This window comes from Pyrgilauda ruficollis, unplaced genomic scaffold (assembly GCF_017590135.1).
Source record: "Pyrgilauda ruficollis isolate IOZ18807 unplaced genomic scaffold, ASM1759013v1 scaffold55, whole genome shotgun sequence".
Lineage (NCBI taxonomy): Eukaryota > Metazoa > Chordata > Aves > Passeriformes > Passeridae > Pyrgilauda > Pyrgilauda ruficollis.
Genome location: NW_024527155.1, coordinates 6,988,218 through 6,997,014, shown reverse-complemented (window position 1 = coordinate 6,997,014; position 8,797 = coordinate 6,988,218).

Sequence of the window (8,797 nt, the reverse complement as noted above, 5' to 3'; positions counted from 1 at the left end):
ATACTGTTTAGCTTCATAAAATCAAATTCTTTTAGCTCAAAATTACTGAATTATTGCCTGCACCTTTCATGAAAATGTCATCTAGTCATCCCAATAGAAGATGAGGTGAATTGCCCTTTTCAAGTACAGTCGCTCAGTTAAAAATTATTCTTTTTGTGTCTGCAGTTTATTTTGGCTCTGTTCCACGAACTAGCTTACATGAGAGTGACCTAACAAGTCCAGGGTCACGACATGAAAATGGCATTTCCAACCAAAGAGGGAGTTTTTTCTTGGATAGCTACAAAGTAGCTCCTATTAAAACTCAGATAATCCATGTTTTGTAGTCTGTATTTCCATTCATATTGTGTGTGTTTGACATAGGTCTGTTTATAATAAATACTGTCATTTGTATAAGTAGTAGCAAAATAAAATCTAGTATAACATCAGTCAATTCAGGAGTATTTTTTGCTTTGTTTTGGATGACTCAATATGAAACATTCTGTGATGACAAAACAAAACAAAAAATCCCAAATACAGGAAATTAAACAAAAGAGTTGAAAAACAGGCTTTTCTTTGTCATATCTGTATCACCATAAATTTCTTGCAAAGAAAGGGTAAAATCCACTCCCAAATACACGTAACATTAACAGAAAACATTAATTTTTCAGGTGAAGCCTAGAAGTGTGATTTACATTTTATTTTATTATAATACTCTTCTTCAGGAACTCATGTGCCTGTCTCAGTCTTTCAATGTCTGTAATATCCTGAGCACTTTGTGATAAATCTGCATTAAAATCTGACCATTTTTTTATGATTTTTTTTTTTTGTTTTAAACACCTTTTCTGAATGATGGATGATTTACAGAAGAATGTTCCCCTCTTGTCAGAGAGTGCTTGGATTCAATACCTTCAGAGTAAATGCCTAATTGCATTATGTTCGGTGTGCATGTTCAGTGTGGCCTAAAATACCAGAAAAAGATCTTTTATTAATCATATGGCCCTCTGAGATGGTGAAGAGATGTTTCTGTAATAATTTATGTACAGGTGTGTGGTAGATGGCAAGATTTTGGTATCAGGGGAGCTGCAGGGGGGTGCTCTGTAGGAAGAGGCTTGGACAGCCCTGTGCCAGACACAGAGACTGGCCAGCTGGCTCCAGACCTAGCACAGCATGCAGCTGAGCCCATCAGACACACTGGTGGCTTGGGAATACATTTATGTGTTTGGAAATACATTTAAGAAAGGTTGGAAATATATTTAAGAAAGGCTAAAATGCTGTGTAGCAATTAGAGAGGAGGGAGAAATGTTCTGTTGAGGAGAGGGAGTGAGAGAACTGCTGGCTGAGGGTTTGCAGTCAACCAAGCTGAACCCATCACAGCTGGAAAAATGAAGATTCTTTGTGTCTAATTACAGATTTGCCAGACTACAGCAACACTTAATGCAACATTGGTGAAGCACTATTCTGAACTGGAAACTTTTCTCCAGTCTGTGTCTTGGGAAAGTACAGATAAGATATTATCACTTATCTCACGGACTTGCTTTTGATTTAACATTTTTATTAAGCTATTTGCCTTCAGCAAACATCTCTTACAGAGTTTTATGAAATACTTTTCCTCTATAATGTTTCTAACCTACGTAAGCATTGCCAGAAAAATAACTGTTCTTCAGACTGGGCAGAGAAAGGGGATTGTACTCTGTTGTCCCTGTTCTTCATGCTAGTTCACATCAGCAATATTCTGCTGTGTTATGTTCAGCTAAGTCTTACTTTCCATGTCAAGTTAAGAATTCATGTTTATTTTTTATAATCTTTTCCTTTCCATAAACTGAGAAAGCTCTTTAAAGGTAGATAGCCTTAAAAAATTTGGTCTTATATCCATACCAAAGTTTTTATTCCTGTATCAAATGTCTAAATACAGTCACATCTCTTCTCCCTTTTCTCATCAGTGAAATTAGATTCTCTCTAATTTCTGCATTCTGTAAAATCATGATCATTCCTACTTACCTGGTCTTTGGAAAAGTGAAAAAAGAAAGTATTCTGTGCAAAACTGAAGTGTTTCAAAATTAGGTGAGGGCCTTATAGCCCAAAGATTCAGGTATTAAAATAGAATTGATCTGTTATAAGGGATCCAAAACAAACATCTGGTCTAACTGTATTCTCACAGGAAATTATAGAATCATAGAATGGTTTGGGTCGGAAGGAACCTTGGAGATCATTTGCTTATAACCCCCTTACCATGGGCAGGGAAAACTCCCACTAGACCAGGTTGCTCAAAGGTTGCCATTTAACCTAGCTTTGGACACGTGCAGAGATGGGACATCCACAGATTATCTGGGCAACCTGCCCCAGTTTCTCACCTAGTTTTTCACACTCCTTAAAGTAATTAATTTCTTTCTAATATCTAATCTAAATCTGCCCTCCTTCAGCTTTAAATCATTCCCTTTTATCCTATCTACATGCTCTTATAAAAAGTCACTCTCCAGCTTTCTTGTAGGTCCCTTTTCAAGAAGGTGCTTTAAGGTCTCTCCAGAGTTTTCTTACCTGGTGCCGGCATCTCCTTGTTTAGAATGCTGGATGTGTAATACATATTGGGACAGGAGTTTTGTAGAGATGCATATATCAAAACTCTGAGGTATTCTGACGCTGTGGGTAACAGTTCTTTTGAACATTAATTGTCCACAATTTGAAGTTTCAATCAGATTTTTTATTCCAAACATTTTTTATCCAGCCCTTAGAAAATTTGAATGTAGGTAGACCTCATAGATGTAATGAGCTGAACGGCATGGACTGTCAGTCTTACTACTGGCATTGTATAGTGCAGATAATTGTCTTCTGAGAATTGACATTTGAAAAAGCAGCAACTGAAAAGGAGAAGGAGGAAGGAATGCTCAACAGTATTTTTTAGTTTTGCTTTCCTTTTGTCCCCTTTCAGAAGACACCTTGACAGTATTCTGATTCAAATTTTGAAAGTGCATGGAAAATCAATATATGGTGCAAAATATCATGGAAGTGTGTAAAGGAAAAATTTTCTCAGGTTGTCTAATTCATCAGCTCACAAAGTGTTCTTCTGTATACATTGTTATATTCACAATGTTGCTCTGGTAATGTGCTGTATTGACAATATTGTCTTTTTGATGACTCAGGTGTTGGTTATAAAGTAATGTTAGGAAATGTGCATGGCAGCTGGAAGACTTGTTTCGAGTCAGATGTATTCTCAAGTTTGACGCAGTTATTCCCCATCCTACAAGACAGAAGGCACTATTAACTACGTAACTGCTGACTTGCATAACGGAAAAAAGTTAAACTTTACCATAACTCAGGCAAGTTCTGCAAGCACAGCAAATTATACCAGGTGGTAAGAAGAGGAAGACTAAAGATTCTTAGCAATTCTTACTTCAAATGAACTCAACTTTTCATAATGTCCTGTGGAACCATCACCCTACCTTTACAATGACTCAGAATATTGTTTATCTCAGCTACTTGATATCAAGTCTTAAACTTATGAAAATCTGTCCCTTCAGTAGAGCTGTTGACTACAGGCCATAAACTAAGCCATTCCATTAAGAGTTGGGGAAAAACAGAAAAAGCTTAATCTATCAGCCAAGTGACTAGGCTGGCTGTGCTGAAAAATACAAGAATATACTGTGTTGAGCAGTAATATTTGAAATGTCTTTTGTAAATTCTTGATTGAAAGCTAAAAAATAATTCATAGCAAATGTTGATTTGGAGGCAATATTGATACACTGCTGCAAAAAGCAAAGAGAGAGCCAAGGGTTTGCTCTCCAATTTTTGTGACAGTGAGTCTGATTTCCCATATAAAAGTATTAAATAAATGCAAATTTACTTCCATTCCACCTTCAGTGTCAATATGAATTTTGGGACAAGGAGGTGGTAGAAAATATTAGTAGAGGAAATTTGCAGTTAAAACAAATATGCTCACTTCGTTTCTTGTTCAAATTCTTGATATGTGAGCTCCATTGAGAGAGCACAGGTTTAGGTACTCAGGTTTTGTTTGGAATATTTTCTAGCATCTAAGTGAACTGTATTTTCAGAAACAATCCTCTCCAGAGGACAGAGGAAAAAAAAAGCACATTTCGCCAATATTTTTTTCCCACCTTTTCCTACACAAAAAATAAAAGCTTTGGAAAATCCCAGTCCCCTGGGGTAAAATTATCAGAGTGTGGTATGTGTATTACCAGAGTAAGGTATGTGAAGTGCCGTTCCCTTGGTGCCTTTTCCATGCTATCTCTTCTTGGCTCTTTCCCTGTAGTAAATCTCACAGTCCGTTTCCATGTAGTAAATCCCACAGATGCTTGGGCAAAGGAGAACTGCTCTAATGTTATTTTAAATTGTCAAGCATTTTTTCCTTGTATATTGATGTAGAAGCTGCTGTGCAGAGGCTTTTTGCAGACTAAAATTTTCCAGAAGCTGAGTGTTAGTAGGAAAGCTTACTATTGAAGTTATTTCCTACATCCCTTCCTAATCTTCACTAATTGTGTGTCACATGTTTATCCCCACTTGTACCTGACTGGAAGAGAAGGAAATGTTTTGCAACTTTAGTCTCAGAGGATGAGCTGCTAACTTCCAAAGAAGGAAGTACTATGAGTGGAAAATGGATGCTATTCTTGAAATTTTTATGCCAAACCAATTAAGGAAGGGCATGTAAGAACATTACACTGCAGCCAGCATCAGGAGATACCTTACAATATTGTATTTGTTGGAATGAAAAGTAATGCACATAACCCAAAGGCTTCTCAAGGTTACAGTGATGAAATTGACTCTATATCAGTTTTACATCCATCTAAATGCTGGCTCCTTTTGTGTTGATAATTTTGGATTAATCTGTTGGCAGCATGCATGTCAAATTGAAATTCAGCCCCATTACTTCTATGTCATTGCGTTCAACACTTATCATTCAACTTGCACTGTTCAGCCTTCTGCTGCTAGTCTCTCTTGCTTGTTAAGTTTTTGTCAAGATGTGCTGTAGAAGGCTTAAATGCCTCAGTCAAGGAAATACAGTGATTGTATATGCTACACTATATCTCTGAATTAATAATTTGACTAGATTTTACCAGAGCTATTTTAGAATGGCTGCCAAGGGAGTTCCAGAAACCCAGTTCAGATGATCTCTGTGCTTGAAATTAAAGGAGTGATGTGCACTTGTATGGTCATATGTAAGGCTCTGTGTGCTCTGGTGAAATTCTGGCAGGTGGAAGAGTAGGAGAACAAAATCCTATGGCCACTTCTGCAGAACAACATTAGTGATAGAACATTGCTGCTTGTTTTGGCAGCCTGCAATTAGCAAGTCAGGACTACAAAAGCAAATAAGGAAAAGACCTCAGTCACCAAGTGTAATTGTACTTTTTGAGGTATTTGTACAGTGGTCATCCTGTGGCAAGACTGCAATTGGATTTCTTCTTGATATGTTAACTGATAGAAACAGACCCCACATTCTTGAAAAATTGTTTATTCTTCCTAAAACAATAAAACCAGCCAGGTCTCAGCTGAATTTTATTTTAAAGTTATGTAAATCATACATATAGGCTCTTTTCTTCTGCAGTGTGATTCAGAATGAAGATAATCTTCCATGTAGATTCTCTTTTTAACAACAAGTATATTGCAAAATAAATTTACCCTGTAAGTAAATGAACATTAAAAGTTAGCTATGCTGATGGAACGATTGGAAATAGTCTCATAAAAGTTTAAGGGTAGGGAAACAATGCAATGACATAACCATGACTCAAAACACATCTTTTATCTCTGCTTCTGCATCTGCTGCTACAACAAACACACTTGCCATGCAACCAACTTTTCTTTTTTATGCTTTGGATTTTAGCAGTGATTTTTGTGGCACTGGTGTTGGGGCTCCTAGGTCAGGCATATAGTGAAAGCTTATGGGAAGCTGTACTGCTACTCATGGGCTTCAGGAACTTTTTAAAAGTTCTGTTTAAAAAATCTCTGTTAATACTCAACTGTGGAACCTAAACATTAAAATCCTTCTTCTTCTTCAGTCACTAGTTCTGCTGCCGCTTGCATAGTGACAGCATGCACAATTATAAGTAGTATCTTTGGTAGTAAAAGCACCTGAACACCTGACCAGTATTGGAAAGAGGAAGGTGACTTCTGAATAAGCTGACTAGGAGCAGGAATGGCACAAAGTTCCACAGAAAGGTCACCTCAGGTATAGATAACTTATGTAAGCTTAGGGGAAAGATGGTAATGATAAAGTGGAGTTAACTTTGTTGCAAAATGATTGGTTAGTTCAGGTTGTCAAACAATTTATTGTAAATAAATTAATACCTATATAGAGATATTATCTGCACATTACCAATAAGGTTCTTTTGGGTTAAAATATATAGTCCAAAAATCTTTAAGGTAGCTGAGCAAGAAATAAACCAGGCTCTAATGTCTAACTCAAAGACTGATTATTTCTGAAAAACATATAAAACAGATGGTAGACAGGATCATTACCCTTCTGTCAATAAGGAAACAGAGACAGTATTGTTTAGGACACCTTCTAATGCTAGCAAAAGTACAAATGCCTAGGACTTTTGGAGATAAGGATCTGTATTTATTTCTCTTCAGATCATCACAGCCATGTAAGCTCAAGTGTGAATTCTGTAAGAGTGGTCTCAGTGGTTAAAGGCATGCTGGTGTCCCTTATTCTCCAGTTAGGGATGTCACAGCAAGCCCCATATATGTCAGATGAAAGGACAATGGGAAGTTGCTGGTCACTCTGGCAAGCAAAGACTGCAGAAGGAAAATTGTCCTGTGTAACTTCATAGCTCAAGAAGGAATCATGCTCCTTGTACAAGCAGGACAAAGCTGGAGCAGAGTAAATCAGTCTCTAAAATTTGGAAGTGCTTAGCTAAAAATAGCTCTTCTCCTACACAGAATATATTAAAATTATAAAAATACCAGCATATTGAACTGAGGCATGGTGCAACTGTAATTGAGGGATGATTATCTTTCCCAGTCACAAGAAATGGATGAGACTGATTCCATTGAGATGTAGAAGTTTTATGGCAAAGAAAGCTGAATGGAAAATATGCAAGTTTCCAACTTACACCTGTCAGCATACATATCCAGTTTAATCTAAAAAGGGGTCAGGTTTGCTGTGTACATGGAGTTGCTGTTGCAGTTTGCAAAGTCTGTTACAGGATTTAAGTCATGGAAACCCTTTTTCTTCTGAGGTGATAGTTCTAGCCACGAGACTACCTAGAAAAACACAGGCAAGTAAAGAAAACCTCAAAATCCAGTCCTTTGGGAATCTCCTCAGTAATTTTAGAAACCATTTCCAAATGAAGAGTTTTGGTGGCATAAAAGACATAAAATGCCAAGTGAGGAGATGTCTCTGAGGTATCCTAAGTAGTTAAGTAAAGTAAGATGGTTAAGTAACCACTGAGCAAAAATCTCTGTAGACTGTGTTTTTGCTTTGTTTTCTTTGAATGTTTGGTTCCAGCTGGTTATTACTGGGTTTATTTTTATTTTCCAAGAAGGAAAATAAAGTTATATTCTTCCAGTGATAGATTCAGGAGGTAGAAAAGGGGTCCTACTTAATTTCAGACAGGATTGTTGAGTGGTACACTATGTACAGGTAAGAGAAGTGCAAATTTGTATTCTGAAATAGAGAAAGGAAAAAATCTAAAACCTTTTGAGATGTATTGAGGAAAAACAGGAAGATGTTCAGATAGCGTCTAGGCTATAGTTGAGATAAAATTATTAAATAAAAAATAGCAGCTAAAGAATATGCTCTTATTATAAGAGGATGTTTCTAGTTGACTAGAGCAGTCAAAAGGGCCAAGTAAAAAGTTTCCTTGATGTTTTGAAAAACATAAAAGTTCTACTTATAATATGATCAATGAAAGTAAGAAATAAACGATCAAGAGGATTACAGATTTCTGGTCACTGCATTGAAAATTTTTTGATGAGGAAATGCAGAGACTGGAAGCAGATGTGTTACAAGATGTCTTGAAGGAAGTGTGCTTTTACCTCAAGGAGCCTGTGTTTTGTCTTCTGGAGAGAGTTGCAGAAAGACCTTCTAAAAGGAGCTTTTCAGCACAATATAATGTGCATGGGGAAATCCTGTATTTCTGAAGCAACATTCTGAACTGGTTCCTGGTTCTGTTTTCTGCTTTCTTTCTTCTTCTCCCAAGGAACCTCTTTCTCTGCACAAAGCAAAGCTGCCCCTATAGCTTTTGTAGGATCTGATGTGGGAAAGCAGACTGTAATTTTATCATTCATGTAGAAAGTAAGCCAGAATGAGCAAGAATGCTTAGGGGGATTAAGAACAGTAATGTTTTTCCATTTACCCTTCTTCTTTTTACTTTTTCTCTAAAGCTTAATATTATGTGAGAATCTCTACAACTTTGATGGACATTCTGTTACACCATAATAAGGCTTGAAAGAGCACCTCTTTTGCTGTAAAATCCTTGAACCTACTGTGTCACCCAGTCTCAAACATGTTTTCGGCAAAATATGCAGTATGAGCAGTATTTTGGTTTAGACGTCCCCAAGAGCTGTAAAAATTAAAGAAATCCAATAATGACCTGCAAAATAATTTTACAACACATGATGTGCCATTTTATTTGTAAGGGTTACTGTTAATTACAAAGTACTTCACAAGCATCACTTAATTTTTTACAGAAATCATTCTATGTGATGAGGAAAAATGAAAAATTTTTTGGTTTTGAAGCCTTTATTTTAGGGTCTCACCTTAAAATTTCTTCAAGGGATTTCTTTGTTCAGCCACCCCAAAATTCATTATTTGTTATGGGAGTTGCTGAAGGTTAAACTTGGTGTGAGCATTTGAAGGATTTAAAAG